Source organism: Oryzias melastigma, unplaced genomic scaffold, assembly GCF_002922805.2.
Source record: "Oryzias melastigma strain HK-1 unplaced genomic scaffold, ASM292280v2 sc00204, whole genome shotgun sequence".
Lineage (NCBI taxonomy): Eukaryota > Metazoa > Chordata > Actinopteri > Beloniformes > Adrianichthyidae > Oryzias > Oryzias melastigma.
Genome location: NW_023416880.1, coordinates 170,950 through 194,102, shown reverse-complemented (window position 1 = coordinate 194,102; position 23,153 = coordinate 170,950).

The window sequence follows — 23,153 nt, the reverse complement described above, 5'->3', positions numbered from 1 at the left end:
TTTTGTCACTTTATTTAAGATTAGTTTATAAATACTAAACTATTTTAACTATTAAAACAGCCAAAACACTTTCTTTGTAGCAGATGATTAAAAAAAATATTTTTTTGTCGTCATCAATGTACCAAACCAACAAGTTGCTACTGCACAAACTCTTGATTCCTGTTTCAAAATTGCTTAAAAAAAATCCATGGATGAGAAAATCTTTATTGATAACAGAATGTATTTTCAGCAGAAGGAAATTTGTTCAAATCCAGCATTTGAAATCCTGTTGTGTAGTTTTGGTATTTTGTTGAATCGATTCTTGTTATTAATTTTTCTTTATAACTTGTCCTGTCCAACAGCTGAGCCAACAGATGTGGGCTGAGAGCTTCTTGTGTTGGGCAGATTTTACTGTCACAACAGGGATTTATTGAGTATAAACCCCTGTTGTATTTCATGCTAAACTTTATTTATATTGATTATGTTTCATTTTATTTATTTATTTTTTCTTTGTTGTTGGACCGGACGGGAAAAAAAAGAAGGGGGGGGGGGCTGGGGGTAAGATGGCAACAGAGGGAAGCAACATCATAAAACAACCAGGACTAAGTGATAAACTAGAATGGGCGGGGCCAACAAGTTGCTACTGCACAAACTCTTGATTCCTGTTTCAAAATTGCTTTAAAAAATCCAAGGATGAGAAAATCTTTAGTGATAACAGAATGTATTTTCATCAGCAGGGAATTAGTTCAAATCCAGCATTTGAAATCCTGTTGTGTAGTTTTGGTATTTTGTTTAATCTTTTCTTGTTATTTTCACTAAATTACTCAATACACTATAAATATTAATCAACATCAGAATAATTATTTAAATGTCATAATGTATTTTCTTTATAGACGTGAGTTTACTTTTTAGTAATACATAGTAGTAAATCACTGATGTATAAATGAAGAAGATTTCAAATAATATGTGTTATTGTTGTCTTTAAAAGTTAACTTTCATTTCAGTTTTATTTATTTATCCGGGACAGTAGACATTAAATTAACCCAGCAGCTATTTTTTTATCTGTTGTCCACAGACAAATGTTTAAAAAAATATATTATAAACAACATAATATTAAAGTTTATACTAAGGAGGTGAGGCAAATTAAAATTCAATGGAATATGAAAGACAACCCCAACCTCCCACTGTCCGCCTTCATCTCAGGGGCCTTTCCCCCCTGCAGCCTCCTGCTCTCACCGAGGAGTCACAGGCAAGTCATCTCAAACACAGCTAAAGCTCCGGTACTGTTAGCTTAGCTGCTACAAACAGCGCTAGCTTTAACAACCAGAAACCTGCACTTTGTCAACTCGTTTCTCGCTTTTTCCTCCACATTACAACAAAGAGAGCAACAGATGAGGACAAGAAAGAGTTAAATTTGGGTTAATCGAGTCATTTCAGCGACAAACGGCAGATAAAAACTTCTAAACAGTTCTGCCCAGCTCCGCTGCTGACAACCGCGTCTCTTTCGCCGCTGAGCCTGTCTGCGCGTGCCGCGTGAGCTACGTAGTGAGAGGAGGATCCGAGTGAAGCGAGAGGCCACGCCCTCCTTTGGATCTACCAATCAGCGCTAGCAGCTACTTTGAATAGGAGCCAGAGAGAGCAGAGAGCGCTCTGTTTTTCTTGTTTGCATGGCATCATGTTTGGGGGGGCAGTCCTGAAATTTGGGGGGGCATTGCCTCACCTTGCCCATGCCTAGATCCGGCCTTACTGCCAAATAGTCCTTACTTTTATTTATATTGGCATAACAACTTCTGCAGGTAAAATGTACAAGAGAGAAAAAATGTTGCAAATCTACTTTTAAATTAAATTCTTCTTCACTATAATAATTACATGGAGATATTTTGAAATTAAACATATTCTTCTCTGGATCCAAGTCCATTTCAAAATTGTGTAAATCAGAAGAATCAAGTGGATCAGTTCCCAATTGTGCAGTCATAATTCATTGACAGTTTGTATCTTGAATAACTAAAGCCATCCAGTACCTTTTCTTGTTTTAAAGGGAGGATGTTTACATCCCTTTTTCCAGGAGCGATTTCACAGCTTCCATCGTTCCACCCTCTGGTGATCTCCTCTTACCGTAGCTCGCAGTTTGCCAGCCTGAAGCGCGCAGGATTGAATCAAAGTCCGGTTCCTACGCCGGTGGGTTCATCTCCAATCCAAATTCTCGCAGGCCTTTCACAGCAGCAGACGGATTCTCAAACACTTTGATTTTTCCATCTTCACAAAAAATCTTCAGTCTGGCTGGAAACATGATGTGATGTTTTATTTTCCTCTCTCGCAGTGCTTTGCGCACATCCTGTACTTTCCGCGTTCCTTGTAGATCGCCGGGGTGAAGTCTTCATCGAAACAGATCCGGTTGTTCTCCGGTTGAACAACTTTTTTCGTCCACGCGGCCTTAAGAACGCTTTGTTTTGTTGCATAACTTTGGAAGCAGACAACAATTGATCGCGGACGCTGAACATGCGCCCGCGGCCGTTGTGCAGGAAGTGCTCTGTGCGCGCGCTGGATATGGAGCTCAGTGTTAAGGCCCAAGTTCTCCCGAATCAGTTTCGACACAAAGCTAACCATATCATTCCCTTCGCTGTTCTCCAGTACAGAATAAATCCTTATATTATTTCTTCTGGAAGAGCTTTCCAATTGCTCACATTTTTCCTTCAAGTGCCTTTGCTCCTGCAGCATGTGAATAAGGACATGCGTAATTCTCCTCTCATTGTCCTCGCTTTCAGACAACCTTTGCTCCACAGCGTCAACTCTTTTTGTGATCTTCCACACTTCATCTCTGACTTCACGGATTTCTTTTGACAGAGTCTCAAAATTTTGTGTCATTTCTGTGCGAAAGGCTTTCAACTCTTTCAGTATATCCGTCATTCCGGGTGTGGTTTCCTCCATGCATTCGGACTCTGTTAGTTTCAGAATGTTCTTGGTCTTGGATTTAGCCATTTCAATCGGGCACCAAAGTGGATTTTTCTTGTAAAAAAGGAGAAACTTTTTCAAAAAGAATTTTAAGTCAAATTAGATGTAATTTGGATGCTGAAGTTGTTGAGCAGGTTACCAAGAGTGTGCTCTGGTGGCTATCTTTAAATTTTTTTTTTTTTTTTTTTTTTCTACCATCAGCAAGAGGAGAGATCTCTGCCTTGGCCCGTGATGTGGGAGGCTGCATCTCAGGAATCCAGCAGCTTCATGACAGGCTGTCACTGCTGCAACATCTGCGTCTCCTCATTCATCTCGCCAGAACCGACTGGGCTCACTGGAACCGTTTGATGGCATGGGAGAGGACTGCCGGGCGTTCCTTGCTTCCTGTCGACTCCATTTTGAGTTCAACCCAAGTGAGTTCCCCTCCGAGCAAAGTAAGGTGGCGTTTGCTCTCAGCTTCCTGACCGCCCGGGCCAAGTGATGGGGCTTGGCGGAGTGGGACCCCGGAGCCGAGCTGTGCCACTCATTTCGAGTGTTTTCCACCCAACTACAGACTGTATTCGATCCCTCCACACCTCACCGGGCTGCCGCTTCGGAGCTGCTTTGTCTCCAGCAGGGTCCCCGCAGTGTTTCGAATTACGCCGTGGAGTTCCGGACTCTAGCAGCCAACACCCGCTGGCCGGAGGAGGCGCTGGTGGACGTTTTCCTTCGGGGCCTTTCCAGAACACTCAAGGACAAGCTGGCGGCAAGGGAGGTACCGGAAGAGCTGGAGGAGTTGATCAACCTGGCTGTTCGCATCGATCGGAGGATGAGGGAGTGCGGCAGTGAACAACGTAGCACCCCAAGTTTCACTCTTCCCGCTCCTGTGCGTTTCTCCTCGATGGTGCCCAACTCCAGCACCCAACATCAGGACTCCGGCTCTCACCCGGAGCCCATGCAGCTGGGATCCAGTTGGCTCACTCCAGCCGAGCGAAGGAGACATATGACATATAGGAAATTGCACGGAAAACGCCAGGGCTCCCCAGCAGTGAGAGAACTGGTGAGCCGTGTCTCTTCCTTTACACCTCCCTCTCGACCATCCACCAAGGTCTAGGGTTGGGCACCGATGGGTTCTGATGCGGTTCCGGTTCTACCGCGGTTCTTTTGTATCGGTTTCGGTTCCCTTTCGGTGCTTATTGCGGTACTTCAGTAATAAAAAATAATGCCTTTATCTTCCTAAATCCAAAGCAGAACGGCTTCAAACAAGCGCAGACTCCCTCCTGCCGTGCAGCTGTGCGCACGTAATATAAAGCATAATATAAAACTCCGTCTTAAATAAACTTAAACGTCCTTGAAATTTTAGCCTGACATTTTATTAAATTAAATCAGGAATGTGGCATTTATTTGCAGTTGTTTTTCGGCAAAAGCAATATTTTATTTCAATAAAATAAGGCGGAAGATAAATGTCAATCACACGGCTGCAAAGCGCAGCAGATGATGACGACCCGCTGCGGTGGTGGGCGGAGCCGAGCCGAGCTTTCTGCTATTAGCAGCCCAACAAGGAGGAAACGATTCATTGTTTCATTTTGGGATGGGGCTCCAGCGTTGTTTAAAAATTGCGGAAACTCCACTATTCACAGCGAAAGTCCCGCCCACCGACGTTGCGGAAGCCGACCATCTCGGCGGTTTTATATGAGCCCGCCCACGAAAACAAGAAAGTAAATAGATAGGCTGAATCGTAAAAAATCCGAAGGTAGTACAAGTGATTGACATGTCCACAGACAAATGAAACTTCAATGAACTTTGGAACCGAAATCCGGCACCGTTTGCAGCCGCATCTTTCGGTTTCGGTAGAACCGCGCAAATCATAACGGTTCCTACTTGGAACCGAACTTCGGTGCCCAACCCTACCAAGGTCTTGGTGGCACACGCAGGGCTCCAGGAGGAGTTTGACTGTTTCATTGACTCTGGTTCTGATGGAGATTTGATTTCGCAATCTGTGGTGGATAAACTGTCTATTCCTGTAGAACCTCAGACTCCTGCCTTACTTATTCATGCATTGAATGGTTCAGTCACACATAGAGTTACTGCACGAACTGTGAACATCAAAGTAATTGTGTCTGGTAACCACACTGAACTGATGAGGTTTTATGTAGTCGAGTCCTTAAAACCACAGGTCATTCTTGGTTTTCCATGGCTAGGCAGACATATACCTCATATCGACTGGGCTTCTGGGTGAATTTTGTCCTGGAGTTCCTGTTGTTTAATTAACTGTCTTTGTGCTGCCACTGTACGTTCTATGGTTAAGGTTCAACCACCTTAGGACCCTCCTTACCTTAGTAACGTTCCCACAGCGTATCATGACCGTGGAACTGTGTTCAGTAAGGTTCGAGCCAAGAGGCTTCAGTGGCGTGGCTGCACCGCTCCATAGACTAACATTTGCCAAGGTACATTTTACCTGGAGTGAAGAGGCCGCTAAGGCATTTTCCGAGCTCAAGAGACGTTTCTCTGCAGCTCCTATTCTGGTTCAGCCTGACACCTCCAAACAATTCATTGTGGAGGTAGATGCGTCTGAATCTGGAGTCGGGGCTGTTTTGTCTCAGAGGGCGTCCGATAACAAAGTCCATCCCTAAAGAGAACTTCTGGCAGTAAAATTGGCCTTGGAAGAATGGTGGCATTGGTTGGAGGGGGCTGAGCAGCTGTTCCTGGTTTGGATCGACCACAAGAATCTAGAATATATACGGACTGCCGAACGCATCAACCCTCACCAAGCGAGGTGGGCCCTCTTTTTCGACAGGTTCAACTCTTGAGCAAGAATCTCAAGCCTGATGTCTTGTCTCGCCAGTTCCAGCAGCAGGAGGAGTTGGTGTCCCTGGCAGCTAATTCCACCATTGTTCCTCCTCGTCTGATGTTGGGGGCCACGCGTTGGTCGCTGGAACGCAGAGTGAAGGCCACAGTTCCTGATCCAGCTTCTGTTCCTACTGAATGCCCAGTTTGTTTGTTCCAGTCTCCCTGCAACCCTTGGTTCTAAAGTGGGGTCACTCCACCCGTCTGGCTTGTCATCCCGGAGTGACCAGGAATGGTTCATGTCATGGACACCCTCTCCTTCTCAAGGCCACCTGTGGTTACTCAGGTGCTTCTTGTCCTTCTAATTGTGCTCCTGTATATTTAAGATGTGCTCATGCCTAGTTCTGTGTCTCAGCGTCTTAGTTCTCTGGTGATGTGTCCACGCTTCATTTAAGATTAAACACTCTGAACTAGACTCTTGGACTTGTCGTAAATCCTGCTCTTGGGTTACCTCGTTCTGACTCCATTACATTGTGTTTTTTCAACATTTCTAGAATTGCTATAAAGTTTTGCACATGTGAATGAATGAATGAATGTGTGAAATGGAAACACTGTTATTGTCACTTTAGATGTTATTTTAATTAGCAGGAATTTCACAGAGATGTAAGCAAACAGGTGAAAATCTTTGGCTGAGCAGCTGTCCTCTTGGTGCATCTGCCTCAAGCTCTAAATAGGATTCTGAAAAAAATGCATATGTTTTTACAATGGTGACCTTGTGAATTTGGTTCATCGTCTTCTGGGTAATAAAACAGTGTGATGTTATGAAAAAGGAAAGGTTAAGGACAACAGGACTGTGGCTTTCTGCTTCAGAAACAAGGATTAATCTTTAGGTTCCATGACTGCCTCAAATGCATCCATTAAATTTGTTTTCATCTAGCCTGAGCTTGTGTGTAAAAGCTTCACAAAACACCAACAAAACTCTGGAATAAAAGTTTTTTTTCCTTGATGTCCAGATAATCAACCTGCAGCACAGATGAGCCTTTAATCCCTCTGAATCACGTCTTTAATTCTCATTTACGAATGTCCACATTTTTCAGTAAGTGTTTTTAATCTGATTGCAAACAGATGTGATATTAAACCACAGCTAAGCACTTTGGATCAGAGAAGTACGTTATCAACTCACTCATGTCAACACAACACATCCAGTACTTTTCATAAAATGATGCAGCTCTCCGACAGGATCTATACCCAAATGATCAAGCAACCCTACAACACTGACTAAACTGACGCAAAGCTCTTTGAAATGTTTGGTCTTACACACAGCCTCATTGTGTGTTTTGTATCAATTTCTTGCTCAGTGTTCTTCCGGCCCTTTTTAAGCCATTTCATTAAATTCACAAAAACCCATTTGAGTGTCTGAGTGGCCAGTCTACTAACTATTCTTGTAATTATTCCATCATCCAAATTGTCCAAACACATTATGTAGTTCCTGGGCCAGTGAAGGTTCCATTCTACACTCTCTAGATACTGTTTTCCAGCTCAGAGATAGTCTGCATTCAGATTTCACTTGAAGCATACTGTCTTTCTCCTCCTATTGTTCCTATATGTAAATAATAATAATAATAATAATACATTTTATTTATATGGCACCTTTCTTGGCACTCAAGGTCGCCTCACAGTACATAAAAGCATAAAAACACAACAATAGCATAAAAACAAAACAGCTAAAAAACAAACACAACAGTGAAGTCAACAGTTAAAATTACAGGAAGGTGTCAGGTATTGAATGCAGTCCGGAAGAGGTAAGTTTTCAGGTGTTTGGAGAATTGAGAAAGTGAGTCCATATTTTGTAGATCAGAGGGGAGGGAGTTCCAGAGTTGTGGGGCAGAGGTGCTGAATGCTCTACCCCCCATGGTGATGAGACGTGATCGTGGAGGAACCAGTCGGAGAGAGGAAGAGGATCTGAGGGAGCGGGTGGGAGTAGCGACAGTCAGGAGCTCTGAAAGATACGGAGGGGCGAGGTTGTGGAGGGCTTTGAAAGTTAAAATGAGGATTTTGTAGGTGATCCAGTGAGATACTGGTAGCCAATGGAGCTGCTGTAGGACGGGTGTAATATGCTGAATGGAGGGGGTTTGGGTTATTATCCGAGCAGCTGAGTTCTGAACCAGTTGAAACTTACGGAGGGTTTTTTGAGGAAGTCCAGAAAGAAAGGAGTTGCAGTAGTCAATCCGGGAGGTGACGAGACTGTGGACCAGGACAGCTGTGGAGTGAGGGGTGAGAGAGGGACGGAGATGACGGATGTTACGGAGATTAAAGTAAACGGTCCGGGTGATGTGGTTGATGTGGGCAGAGAAGGACAGAGTGCTGTCAAGGATGACACCCAGACTCTTAACCTGAGGGGAAGGGGATATGAAGGAGTTGTCAAGGGTGAGAGACAAATTACAGTTTTTACTGAGGATGGATTTTGTGCCAACAGTGAGAAGTTCAGTCTTATTGCAGTTTAATTTAAGAAAGTTTGCTGTGAACCAGAACTTGACTTCAAGTAGACATTCGGAAAGGGAGGAAGGTGGAAAAGTGGAGCCAGGTTTGGAGGAGATGTAGAGCTGAGTGTCATCCGCGTAGCATTGAAACTGGACGTTGTGCTTCCGAAAAATGTAACCGAGGGGGAGAAGGTAGATGATGAAGAGCAGGGGCCCTAGGACAGAGCCCTGGGGCACACCTGTGCTGACGGGGGCCACGGGAGAGGTGAATGATTTTAACTGGATGAACTGGGTGCGACCAGAGAGATAGGAATGGAACCAGCTGAGGGGAAGGTTGGTGATGCCAATATTAGAAAGTCTGTCCAAAAGGATGGGGTGGGAGATGGTGTCAAACGCCGCACTCTGATCTAGCAGGAGGACGATGGAGATTGAACCGGCGTCTGCAGCAAGGAGGAGGTCATTGGTGATCTTGAGGAGGGCTGTTTCTGTACTGTGGAGGGGGCGGAAACCAGACTGGAGCTGTTCATATAAATTGTTGCTGGAGAGATGAGCACGGAGTTGAGTGGCGACAGTTTTTTCCAGAATTTTTAAAATGAATGGGATGTTTGATATTGGGCAGAGAATATTGAGGTTGGAGGGGTCTGAACCAGGTTTTTTAAGTATGGGGTGACAACTGCTGATTTGAGAGCAGAGGGGACAGTTCCAGTCTTAAGTGAGGCGTGAATGATGCTGGTGATGAGCGGGGACAGAGAAGGGAGAGTAGCCTTGACCAGAGCAGTGGGTATAGGATCAAGCTGACAGGAGGAGGTGTTGGACTTGTTAATAAGTTCAGTAATTTGATTGACTGACGGGAGGTTAAAATTAGAAAATAAGTGTAGTGGGGGAGTCAGAGCAGCAGGGATTGTATTTTGGGTTAAGGAAGGCTGAAGTTGCTGGTGGATTTGCTCAATTTTGGATGTGAAAAATGATGCAAAGGTGTTACAAAAATCTAGGGAGTACAGGTGGGGGGGTGAATTTGGGCATGTTGTTGTATTGGAGAGATAAAAGGGGTTTTGTGTTTCCTACTGAGGAGTTTACTAGACCAGAGAAATAAGTGATTTTTGCCTTGGAGATGGAATCATTGTAATGAGAGATATGGTTGGTGTACATTTGCTTATGGACTGTTAGACCGGTTTTTCTGGATAATCTCTCCAGTTGTCGTCCTTTGGCTTTCAGTTGTCTGAGATCGGAGGTGAACCAGGGTGCAGAAGTGGTGAATGTGATGGACTTGGATTTGAGTGGAGCAAGATTGTCCAGGAGATCTTGGAGGTTACAGTTGTAATATGACAGTAGTTCATCTGGAGTGGAGAGATTGTCAGTGGGAGGGGGGCTGTTGTTAAGTGAGGATAAATTGTCCAGGTTGATGTCCTTAATATTCCGGAAGGTGATAGTACGTGGAAGTTTGGATTTGGAGAGAGAGAGGTTGACTTTAAAAGGTTAATAGCATGTGATCTGAAGAGGGGAAAATATCTGGTTTACAGTCCAAAGGGGAACACCTGAATAGCAGAGAAGGTCCAGTACATGTCCATTTTTATGGGTGGGGAAGTTGACATGTTGATGGAGACCAAAGCTGTCCAGGCAGGATGTGAAATCTTTAGTGGGGGTGTTGCTGACACAGTCCAAGTGGATATTAAAATCCCCCAGAATTATTAAATTAGGTGACAGTGTGGAGAGGTGAGTTAAAAAATCTGAAAAATCCGTCATAAAATCCTTATTTGATTTTGGGGGCCGGTAGATGGTGGCAACAACAGTTGGCGTTGATCCAGATATCTGGCATACAGTTGCCTCGAATGATTGACAGGTGGGCAGAGTCACAGGCGCGACCCTCCAGTTCTCACGGAAGATCATAGCAAGCCCCCCCCGCGCCCCGAGATGCGGGGTGCCTGATGTAAACGTACCCCGAAGGAGTCGCGCCGTTTATGGAGGTGAAGTCGTTCGGCTGATGCCAGGTTTCTGTTAAACACATGAAGTCCAAGTGTTGATCGACGAGTAGATCCCTGATGAGGTGCCCCTTGCTCGTGAGCAAGCGGACGTAGAGGAGACCGAAGTTGGCGGTGGTGCTGGAGAGCTTTGCAGCAGTGTTGTTGTTAGCCGCCGGGGCCAGGCGAGCTAGCACGCTAGGGTCTGCGCGGCGGCGGGAGTTCCTCAGAGGATGCCGTATAGAGGACCAGAAAGACTGGATTGAGTTGGAGGTACCATCCTGCAGGATCCGTCGGGAGTTGCGGTGAATGTATCTCCGGCGGGGCTAATACAGGATGTCCAGGTGCTGGAGTAACGCTGGCGGAGGAGCATCAAGTGGAGTCGGGCGGAGTTTGGTGAAGTCGAGGGCAGAGTACTGGAGGAGAGCTGTCAGTGGAAGCTTGACCAGAGACAGGATGGTCCAGGCGAGTAAAATCCACACCGAGTTGATCCACATAGTTGCAGACGTGAGGGGAAACGAGCAGGCAGGCTAGCTCACATACACAACTCAATGTTGGTCTGAACCAGACGTGATCAGATCCCGGTGACAGACCACAAGTTGGTGGAAAAAGTGGTAACAAAAATAATCCAGGACTTGGCCACAAAAAGGTCCACTGTCTTATTTTAAATTGGCTTAATTACAGTCCAGAGGAGCAGCGGCAGCCGGAGACGCGCCAGCGTTCACCCACACCGGAAGTAATTTGTGTGTGTTTTTCCATGTGTGTGTGTACCAACACACATACACAGGAAAGGTGAGGTCAGAGATCTTCTATTCCTTAACCCATCCCCTGTGGTTCCCCCCACCAGGCCCTCAGCGGCAGTTGCTGTGCCCACTTCGGTGCTGGTCTTCCTGAGTCTTGCAGCCCTCTCTCTATATAGAGAGAGGGATCCCTGAGCTCTCTTGAAAAGCCACGAGCTGAGAAGAATCACATCACATCTGAGCCTGAAGGGGGGGTGGGGGTCCTGATCAGCTGATTCTGGTTCTTACCTTCATGTAGTAGAATCTAGAAAGGTGGAGGTTTACTCTTGAAAGGAAAGGAATGAAGGTCAGCTGCAGGAAGAGAAATGTATGCTTGTATAGCACTTTTCCACCTTCCTTGAAGGCCCAAAGCGCTTCACAGTCACAGACCCATTCACACATTCACCCATTCACACACTGATGGTGGCTCCAACCTTCCATCAGAGGCAAGGTGGGGTTCAGTGTCTTGCCCAAGGACACTTCGACAGATTGGCGGGCAAGGTGGGGAATCAAACCCGCAATCTTCCGATCAGGAGTAGACCGCCCTACTGCTGCACCACAGCCACCCCAATACCTGTGTGTAAATGAGAGGAACTCTAGTGGAACAGTGAGCTTACAGGGAGCAGAAGTGGAGGACTTTAAGTTCCAACCTCCGTCTAATCCTCTGGACTACATGAAGGCTTATGATTCCCTGTGGTGAAAGAAAAACTAATTTATTCTGAGACAGGATGCTCCTGATTTCCTACATCTTGTGGAACTGAGTGATGGAAATTGTGGAAATTTGATTTCTGTTTGTGAGAGTCAAAGGTCACGTCTTCATTAAGAATAATTCCAGGTTTTCTTTTTAGTAGAAGTAGAGACCAAATGAATGTGTGATTCTAATGTAATATCTAATATTGTCTGGAGTAAACAAGACTGGATCAAGTACAGAGCCCTGTGGTACACCGCCACTGATTCTGCAATGTAAGGAGTAACTGTTACTTAAAGAAAAGAATCTACCAGGCTGGAAAATCGGTGTACCCTGCCTTTGCCTAAAAGTATCTGGATAGGCTCCAGCAACCCTATATTTCTGAAGAGGAACAAGGTGATAAAGAAGACAGGTCAATCTACCAGACAACTATGAATTCAAGCAGCTTAAAGCCGTTCTTGTAAAGCCAATGACATTTTCCAGTTTCTTCAAATTTTTAGGGTGTGACAAATGGAGCACTGAGGTTTCTGAGGACATCATGTCCTTTAGCAGAGCTGTTTAAGTGCTAGAATGTGCACTGAACATTGACCAAAAGGTCTCACTGATCATGTCTGTTCAACAAGAGCTTCACAAAAACAAGAGATTAGATCCAGGACTACAACCAACATTTTAGAATCAACAGGACCCTTTTAAATAAAGTTTTCAGCAACATAGAGAAACACAGTCTAGACGTTTTGAATTATATTGTATTAGAAAACAGTATTAATTGCATACAGAGAATATGCCTTTGAATATGAAAGCAATGGTTTCATTAAAAATATGAGTAACTACATTAGGTAGGTTGGTTTGAGTTTTTTTCAACGGAGTTCATTCTATTTGTGTCGTCCTCAATTCTGAAATCTACAGGAGCTCACGGCTCAGTGGAGCTCAGACTGTCCATCAGGTCAGATGATAACAGGAAATCAAGGATCGCTTGAGTTTGAAGTGGGGTCCAATGTTTATTTCTGTATGACACTTGGACTGGATTAGACTTTATGAAAGGGCCTATTTTTAATCAATAATGTGATGACTGAAAGTGATCTGTGTGACATTTGGATTTGCTCTGGATTAACGCTGAGAACAGCATGTAAGCTGCATATTTGATCTCCTTCCAGTTCTTTGTTATGTAACTTGTGAGATTGTTGAAATCCATGAAAAGATGAACAAAAACAAGTTTGTGTGGTTTTGATTAGTTGCATGGAAGGATATTCTGTCTTGCTCTGATGACACTTTATCTCTGGCATGTCTGCAAATGTGTTTTAAACTAAACCTATTTGAAGGCAATTACAGAATCTAAAAGACCTGCATGCAACATTGCTTGCAGCTCAGAGTTTTTTCTGTTTAAACCTGTTTAGCTACATCATTTATTTAGTTTTGTAGAAGCGAGTCATAGTTTCTAAATTACATCCGAAGTTCTGTTTTGATTTACAGTGTTGCAAAGAAAACGAGAAGAGGAAAGAATATGGAGGACTTTTGTAAGACTTTGGATGAGAATGTTCCCCAAAAGTCCTGCCAGATCTTTTTCTATGCCACAGTGTTATTCTGCCCTCTGCTGGGTGGAAAAACACATATCCCACCACTCGGGTCTCAGATGAGCAGACGAAGATGGATGGATAAATACTTTATTCAACCTTGAAAAGGAAACCTGTGTCCCATTCCAGCCATTCATCATAAAAGAAACAGTACTCTTCCATGACACAGTCACATCCACAGCCCATAATATATGAATGAAATAAATAGTTTAAAAAAACAAAAAAATAGAGTCTGCGCTCATACAAACATGATAACCAACACAAACAAAAGTGAAAAGTAAATCTTTTACAATAAAACAAATGTTGGGTTAAAAAATACAATAGACAGTTTCTGGGTTGACATAAACAGAAACCTGTTTTATTCTTTTGCAAAAGTAATGTCACATAATGTTGTGATTCAAAACAGAACCAGGCTTTTTGGTGGTTGTCAAATTCTTGTTCCAGTTCTAGTCATCCTTCACTGAATTCCCTCGATTGTCACATGACCAGAGGCAGCTGTATTCTAACCAGGCTTTATTGGGAAGCTCAGTAAACTGTGGTGGTGCTCCGCCCACCTTCCACGGCTGGCACCAGACCAGAAATGTCTTAGCTTCAGTTCAGTGATGTCAAAGGAGTGATGCATTTCTTGATCTGGTAGATGTTGGAGATGCATTTTTCACAGCAACAGATTATTTTGTTTTGACATTTCAAAAGCTAAAAAAAAAAGATGGAAGAAACTCAGACATTTAAACTACCTGAATGAACATAAACTCAGAATAAACCAAAGACAAATTTGAATATTATAAATGAGCCTTACACAAAGGGAAGTTGATGTATGCTGAAGTGACATACACATTCATGGGCTGAAGGGAGAGCAGTATCACAAAAAGGCTGACTCATCAGTTTAGCTTTAACAAAATAGCCTGAAAGAAAGTTTCACAGCTCCTGTGGCTGTTGTCTAAAATTTGAAAAGTGAAGGGGTTTCCTCTTCGTTTATATGGTCAGACATGCTGACTCCCAGCTGACCTAAAAGAACTGTACTGGTTCGAAAAATGTGTACTAGTGAAAAGGGCAGAAGTGCTGGAAACAAGAAGGTGAAGCAAAAGGTTTTTATGTGAGGGTCCTGTTCAAGCAGATCCAGGAGTTGAAGAGATCCGCTACTGGAGCTGGAAACCATATAAAGACAAGGCATGCTGCTGCTCTGAGAGCACACCCCCACACCCAGACGCACACACACACAAACACACCCCCACACACAGACACACAGGAACTGCGAGCCCAACCCAACAAGGACATGTTGGAGGAATCCACAGTCACAGAGTCAGAGCTGCTGCTGCCTCAGTCAGCTGTATCCTAAGAGTTTCTACAACAAACTCTAGAAATACGGATACTGTTTTTGACGCTGCAGTCAACAGTTTCAACAGTAAATGCAGCTTTCTCTGATATTTTCCCCAAAATTAAAAACCTTCGTCATCAATCCACAAGTCCGGAATTATCATTAAATGAATTTCCTCTCGAATCCCAAACCCTGGGGAAGACGGTGTGGGAAATGTACCTAAAGCTGGACCATCAGAGTCCAGTGAACTGATTGTCATATTTACGAAACCAGTCTGAGATTATTCCAGTTCTGTAATATGGTGCCGTATTCTCCAGGAAGTTTCAATTTCTTTTCATTTCCAAAAAAACAAATATTTTGCAGAAGTTTTTATGAATGGAAAATGAAAGGTAACTTGGGAAATAATGGAGGGGTCTGAAACGTTCATCTTAGGTGCATGTCCACATCATCTAATAAAAATCTGGAAATCACACAGTATGATTTTTAAAAAATAATTTATACGTTTGTTGCTGCTGCTAATAAGTTTCTGAACACCTGAGAAGATCAGTGTTAAATCACCTTTACCATGATTTTCTTAAGCGTTTCATTGTAAACTATGTCCATAAATTTGTTCATACAGTATGTCACAAAAGTGAGTACACCCTCACAACTCGGCAAATATTTAGTTAAATCTTTTCATAGGACAGCACTGCATAAATGACACTTTGACACAATGAACAGTAGTGAGTGTAAAGTTAGTGCAACAGTGTAAATTTATTGTCCCCTCAAAATAAATAAAAATACAGCCAATAATAGCTAAACCCCTGGCAACACAAGTGAGTACACCCCTAAGTGAAAATGCGAAATGTCGATATTTTGTGTGGCCACCATCATTTTCCAGCACGACTTGAAGTCTCCTGGCCATGGAGATTACCAGACCATCACAGGTTACCAGTGGAATCCTCTTCCACTCCTCCATCACAACACAACGGAGATGGTGGACATTTGATACCTTGTGCTCCTCCACCTTCCCCTTCAGGATGCCCCAGAGGTGTTCTATGGGGTTTAGGTCTGAGGACATGCTTGGCCAGTCATCACCTTTACCCTCAGCCACTTTAACAAACCGGTGGTCATGTTGGAGGTGTGTTTGGGTCATTATCATGCTGGAACACTGCTCTGCGGTCCAGTTTCCAGAGGGAGGGGATCATGCTCTGCTTCAGAATGTCACAGTACATGTTAGAATTCATGTTTCCCTTAATGAACTGTAACTCCCCAATGCCAGCAGCACTCATGCTGTCCCAGATCATATCACTTCCACCACCATGTTTGACGGTAGGCAAGACGCACTTGTCGTTGTACTCCTCACCTGGTTGCTGCCTCACATGCTTGACACCATCTGATCCAAATCTGTTGATCTTGGTCTCATCAGACCACAGGACATGGTTCCAGTAATCCTGGTCCTTAGTTTGTGATAGAGTTGTACATACATTTATCTCATATTTGCTTTGTATGATTTTGACCTGTCTTCTCTTTCTGCTCATTTGAGGTCTTGCTCAGCTGGTGTCTGGAAGGATGCAGTCATCCTAAGCTGAAGGCTGTCTGGAGGCTGACACATTACAGATACTCAAAGAGGCTGACGCAGACCTATTGCATTGAACTATGACATTAATGATAGTAGAACCAGTTTGAGGCTGTTTTTCCTTCCGCACCTTCAGAGCAGCAAATGTAAATAAAATAAGACCGCTCCTGAAAGGTTATAAATATGGAAACCCTGAACCAAGATCTTCAGAGCGGGTGGAGACTGGTTTGAACATTCTCTGTCTGTTCTCCTTGTGCAAGTAAAATCTGATTTAAGAACTGACCCCTCTCTTGTCTTCCTTTCAGAGAAATGTTTCAGGTTGTTTGAACCTAACATTTAGTCTGCAGCAGATTGTTTCCAAGCTTTCTTGAGCATCATCTTTAGAAGAGGCTTCCTTCTAGGACGACGACCATGCAGAGCAATTTGATGCAGTGTGCGGCGTACGATCTGAGCACTGACAGGCTGACCTCCCATCCCTTCAATCTCTGCCCCAATGCTGGACGCAATCATCCGTCTGTTTTCAAAAGCCAGTCTTTGAATGTGGCGCTGAGAACATGCACTCAGCTTCTTTGGCCAACCATGGCGAGGCCTATTCTGAGAGGAACCTGTTCTCTTAAAGCGCTGGATGATTGTGGCCACTGTGCTGCAGCACTTTTTCAGAGTGTTGGCTATTTTCTTACAGCCTAGGCCATCTTTATGTAAAGCAAAAATGTGTTTTTCCAGGTCTTCTGAGAGCTGTCGCCATGAGGTGGCATGTTGAACTTTCAGTGGCCGGTTAAGGGAGTGGAAGAGCCTTTTTACAGAATTTTAACTCACCAGCTAACTGGTGACACCTGAGACAGTGTAACACTAATGGTTCACATGACAAAGGGGAAGGAAAATGATCATTTGTGCTCAATTTGTACACTTTCACTTAGGGGTGTACTCACTTTTGTTGCCAGGGGTTTAGCTATTATTGGTTGTATTTTTTTTTTTTTTTTAAGGGAACAATAAATTTACACTGCTGCACTAACTTTCGACTGACTACTGTTTATTGTGTGAAAGAGTCATTTATGCAGTGCTGTCCTAAGAAAAGATAGAGCTAAATGTTTGCTGAGATGTGAGGAGTGTACTCACTTTTGTGACATACTGTATATTACCTCTGGAACATGGTAGAACAAATAATTTATGAAATATTAATTATTTTTCTGCGACAGACTGGCGACCTGTCCAGGGTGTACCCCGCCTTCGCCCTTCAGTAGCCTGGATAGGCTCCGGCACCCCCGCGACCCCGAAAGGGACAAAGCGGTCAAGAAGATGGATGGATGGATGAATTATTTTTGTGAACTCTTTTTCTACCCATAAATAAAATGCCTCGATCTCTGAGGCTCTGCCTTTCTCTCCTTGAGGGTGCCGCCCATTTCAACAGCTCAACTTACAGAAGGCCTCATCAGGATGTCCCATGAAAACAAATGTCCGCATCTTTTCAAAGATGTGTGTGCATATTGTGTATCAATCTTTACTGTGAATACTTTTCTTCGTCAAGCTAGCAGATCAAGCTAGCAGTGATCAGCTAGCTTTATGAACTCCCTCAGCTCGTGAAGGTGCCGACTGTCTGTGTTGTGATCCAGTGTAGCAAGAAACACTCATTCGATTTACTGTCTAACTTTGTGCGGTGGTATATGCCAAAGAACATTCTGGTGAGGAATCTGCACAACATTTAAGGTGAATCCTATCAGAGAATGGAGCAAGCAGACGGGTGACTTTGAGAAGACAGCTGAAGAAAGGGAGCAGACTATTTCCTGGTGGGAAAAGCGAGTGACGAATTGGAAGAAGTGGTTTGAACATGGATCATTAAGGAAAGATGGAAAGTTGCCCATGCCTCCAAAAAAAAACATTCCTCTTTGGACAGGCGTTCTGCCAGGCTAGCTCGTAATCAGAGAATATTCCCTCTTCTGTGTCCTTGTGAGGCTAGATTAATAAATTAATATTGATGCGTTTAAATATAAATTTAGATTTTCCATCAGCGTTATTATTCAGATCAGCCCTGGGGTTCTGTTCTCTATTCTCATCTACTTCTCCTCTCTTCTATTCTTTATTATTTATTGTATTTAGTTCTCCATGCTTTTGTTGGTGCAGTTCCATTCACATGTTGTTCTTCTTTCCCACTCTCCTCTGGGGAGCGGGAGAGATTTCAGATCCCCGGTGGATCGCCCACGCTCCCACTCTTAGCCGTGGACCACACCCCTGACACCATCCTGCATCTCTGAGTGAGAGTGATTCCTGCTGGGTCATCTTTCCTCCTGGTCGTGGACTGCACTTCTTCTTCATCTTGACTATGGACTTCATCATCACTTGTCCCTCAGCTTTATCTGAATGAACTCTTAGATTCGTAGTTGTAGAAGCTAATTTTTCTTTAACTGTTCTGGTATCGCCTGTCCGTCCTGGGATAGGATCTCTCCTTCATGTGGGAATCCCTAAGGTTTCTTTTTTTTTTCCTGACTCAGGTTTTTTTTAGGAGTTTTTCCTTACCGTGAGGGAGGGTCTAAGGGCAGGGATAACCAGTTTATGTAGTCTGTTTAGTTTTTAACAATTGTTTATATTTTGAAGCCCAATGAGGCAAATCTCTTTGTGATTTTGGGCTATATAAATAAAATTGAATTGAATTGAAAAATGGTCCAGATGAAAGTGAAAAGGATTTTTCATACAAAGACTGATGATACTTTGAAGAGATAAGAACAAATTAGTGTTATCCTGGTGTGTGGGGCTGGTAGCGCAGACTTTTCCTGCTAGGGGCTGTTCTCACTGGTCGACATCATGCAGTGAGGACCCGCTCATTTTTGTGGATATGGGAGGGGCTGCTGTTGAGAACTTTCTCCGAAATGCACGAACGGATCAATATACAGGTTTGGGGTTGTTTATAGTGAGGAATGAACAATATGATGCGCTTAAATCTTTGAATGGTCTGTCCCCGCCTTACCTCTCACACCTTTCCTCTCCCTACACTCCTCCCCGGTGCCTTAGGTTAACTGATCATCTTCTCCAGGAGGTACGGGGGTCTAAAGGTGCATTCACACTGAACGCGATTCGTGCCAACTCCAATGTTAATCAAAGGTACTGGCGCGCCCTGAGGCGAATTGAAGCCCTGCGGCACTATGTGAGCGACTGGAGCGGCATGAAGGTCTGCCAGCAGCTCAATTTGCAGGAATTGGGTGACACAGCCAAAACTTTAAAAATCTGAAGTTTGACAGGTCACCGCGTCGCATCTGCCAACCAGAAACTCAGTTTTGGACATATGACATTTTCAGTGATTCGATCAGTGGGTAAAATATTAATCCAAAGTGAACGTTTTTGTCCAGAACTTTCCTCATTTTCCTTTCCTGTTTGAGCTGCAGGTTCTCAGAGCTCATCCAGCTACTTTGTTGTGAAGGCGGGATACACTCTGGACAGATCAGTGGCTTTCGGTCCTACGGCACAGCTCACTCGCTCAGTATGCTGGCAGAGATAGAGGCGCTGTAGGTGGAGCCAGCTCAGGTCTCATCGAGACATTAAAAAAAAGGAAAAAGGTCCTAATTTTATTTTACCCCCTCGGATTAAAATGTTAGTCTTCAAGCTCAGCTACAGAGACACAGAAACACAGTGGAAACGGCTGTCATACAGACTAAGCCTCCTGTACCGGGAAAATCATAATTCAAACATGGCCAAAAGATTACCATTGTTTTTGTAGAACTCCTCACAAAAAATAAACCCTATTCCTCGACGTTGTATGTGTATTCCATTCATTCTAATTGAGACATCTACAGACAGAGCTGGTAGCTCCTTCCACATGCGGCCGCAGCATCAGGAACACATTTTTTGACAGGCGGCGAGCAGCAAATTCACCACGCGGCGAAAGAGGGGCAGGGCACTTGAATTTGTCTTGCGAATGGTGTTCAGAGTGAAAGAACCTTCAGAGGAAGTGTAGAGGGGATCGAACCATTTCCATCTTTGCACCAAAGCTCTGGAATGCTCTGCCACATTTGTGATACTTTGTCTCTGTCCATTTTTAAAGCTAAGCTTTTTATGTTACATGAGACTCTGCTCTGTTTACACTGTTTTTATTCTGTTTTTACTGTTTTGGTTGTAGTTGTCTTATGCTTATATTTTATCTATTAGTCTTCTTTGTGTTTAAATGTAACTGTAACAGTTTGGATGTGTTAAAGTGCTTTACAAATAAAGTTTATCTGATTTGACTTAAAAGCTCAAAATGTAGTTTTTTTCATGGTAGAGACCCTTTAATGTTTGGTACAGTAGCCTTTGTTTGTGATTCTACAGGTCAAATCTTTCCTGTAGTTTTTCACCAGGTTTCCACACACTGCAGGAGGGATTTTGACCGTTTGGCAGTTTGAGCTTACTCTAAAGATTTTCTATTGAGTTTCGGTCTGGACTCTAACTAGACCACTCCAGAACCTTGATCTGCTTCTTACAGAACCACTCCTTGGTGCTTTCAGTCATTGTCATGTTGGAAGATCCAGCCATAACCATCTTCAATGCTCTGAGTGAGGGAAGGAGGTTGTTCCCCAAAATCTCATAAAACATGGCCCGGTCATCCTCTCCTTAATACAATTGTGGCATTGATTTGCTTCCCAGAACATGTCCTCCTCAAAACATATCCTAGTCTCTTATCCTAGTCCAGGGGTCTGCAACCTGCGGCTCCAGAGCCATATGGCTCTTTTATCTCTCCATGGTGGCTCTCTGGGTGAAGAAAAATAAAAATAATAATTTTCAAAAAAACGGGCTGCACGGTGGCGTAGTTGTTAACGCTCTTGCCTCACAGCGAGAAGGCCCTGGTTCAAATCCCGGCTGGGGGATTTGGGACCTTTCTGTGTGGAGTTTGCATGTTCTCCCCGTGCATGCGTGGGTTTTCACCGGGGACTCCGGCTTCCTCCCACCGTCCAAAAACATGCTTCATAGGTTAATTGGTGACTCTAAATTGCCCCTAGGTGTGAATGTGAGAGTGAATGGTGTGTGATTGGGGCCCTGAGACAGACTGGAGACCTGTCCAGGGTGAACCCCGCCTTCGCCCTTCAGCAGCCGGGATAGGCTCCGGTACCCCCGCGACCCCGAATGGGACAAAGCGGTCAGGAAAATGAATGAATGAATTTTCAAAAATTTGGAGATTAGCTATTATTTTAACAACATACAAACATTTTGGGCTAATTTGTTAACTACTGGGGGTTTTAGGCTAATTTTGACTAATTTAGTTTATTGGGGAATTTTGTGCAGTAGGGTTCAGCTAATAATTTAGCAACGTGCTGATGTTTTCAGCTAATTTGTTATCTACTGCAGTTTTGTGGCATAATTTTGAATTTAGCTTCTGTTTTAGAACCAGGCTAACTTTTTTGACTAATCTAGTTTATTAAGGAATTTTAGGCCATTTAGGAGTTCAGCTAGTAACTTATCAAAAAGCTAGCTATTTTTATTTTTTTATGCTAACTTGGAGTTAAGCTAAAATTTTAGCAATATGCTAACATTTTTTGGCTAATTTGTTATCTACTAGATTTTTTAGGCTAGTTTAGAGTTTTATAATTTGTGATACAAGGTTGAGGCATTTCTAAGGGTCAACATTGAAATAGTTTAAATTAATAATTAAATATTAATTTTGGCCAAAATAAAGACATGACTGGCAAAAGTAAACAAGCGAACAAACGAAATTTAGAATGATGTAACATTTAATTACTTAGTTGGTATTTCTAAAGTACAGTGAGCACAGTAAGGTCATGAGGAACATGACAAAAAGAGGCCAAGTCTGTTATTATTTCTCATAAAAACTTTACCTGGCAGCACGGTGGTGCAGTGGTTAGCGCTAAGGCCACACAGCAAAAAGGCCCTGGTTCAAATCCCGGCTGGGACCTTTCTGTGTGGAGTTTACATGTTCTCCCCGTGCATGCGTGGGTTTTCACCGGGGACTCCGGCTTCCTCCCACCGTCCAAAAACATGCTTCATAGGTTCATTGGTGACTCTAAATTACCCCTAGGTGTGAATGTGAGAGTGAATGGGTGTGTGATTGAGGCCCTGAGACAGACTGGCGACCTGTCCAGGGTGAACCCCGACTTCGCCAGTCAGTAGCCGTGTTAGGCTCCAGCATCCCCGCGACCCCGACAAATGAATGAATAAAAACTTTACCATTAGCATGTCAACTATCCAGAGGTGGGGACTCAAGTCACGTGACTTGGACTCGAGTCAGACTCGAGTCATGAATTTGGCGACTTTAGACTCGACTTGGACTTTCCTACCTCTGACCCGTGACTTGACTCGAACTTTGATATACATAACTTGTGACTTGACTCGGACTTTAGCCCTCTGACTCGGAAAGACTTGCTATTTTCCCCCCAAATCCACGGATTATAAAGTATAAAGTATATATGTAAAGCCGCGCGCCGCGGTGTCTGTCTTTGTTTACATCCGTCTGTGGTCTCGGCCCAATATCCAATCAAATTAGGGAAACGTTTGATTGGTGTGACAGTCCAACCAATCAAATTGCAGAAAAACAAAGCCCAGCCTCCCCTTTAAAAGCACGAGTTCCTGCCGGTGTTTTTAGTTCTGGCATAAAAGTTTTGAGATCGTCAACAACAAACTGTTTGCAGTTCGAAGAGCATGTGGATTAAAGGATTACTCACAGAGATTCAACAACAACCAACTTCATCTGACTGTAGGAGCAGCAAAATCAAGTAAGTTCTGAGTGAAAGCTGGCGCTAGCTTAGCGGCTAACCGCTAGCTGCAGTTAAATAAATGAGACTATAAACTCTGTTAGCGGTACACTGTGACACCGTGCAGCTCCGTATAATCACAGGTGATTTTGACATTTCCACCGCTCAGATCTTTACCTGGATCTGGGCGGGACGCGAGTGATCATAGCGGGAGCAGCAGGGCTGCTGGGGAGCGGGCTCGGTTGTTCTCGGTCGTTTTCTGATAGTAATCCAGCAAACATATTATAGAATTCAAGGAGATGCTGAATGAGGGTTCTTTATTTCCTTTTTTTTTCGGTTTACCACTTTTGCTGCTTTACGTTTTATGGTGTGTTTTAGTAAAAAACATCCTCTTTCTCTGGGGGTCACATTCCCTCTTGAATATTTGCTGTTCCTTCCT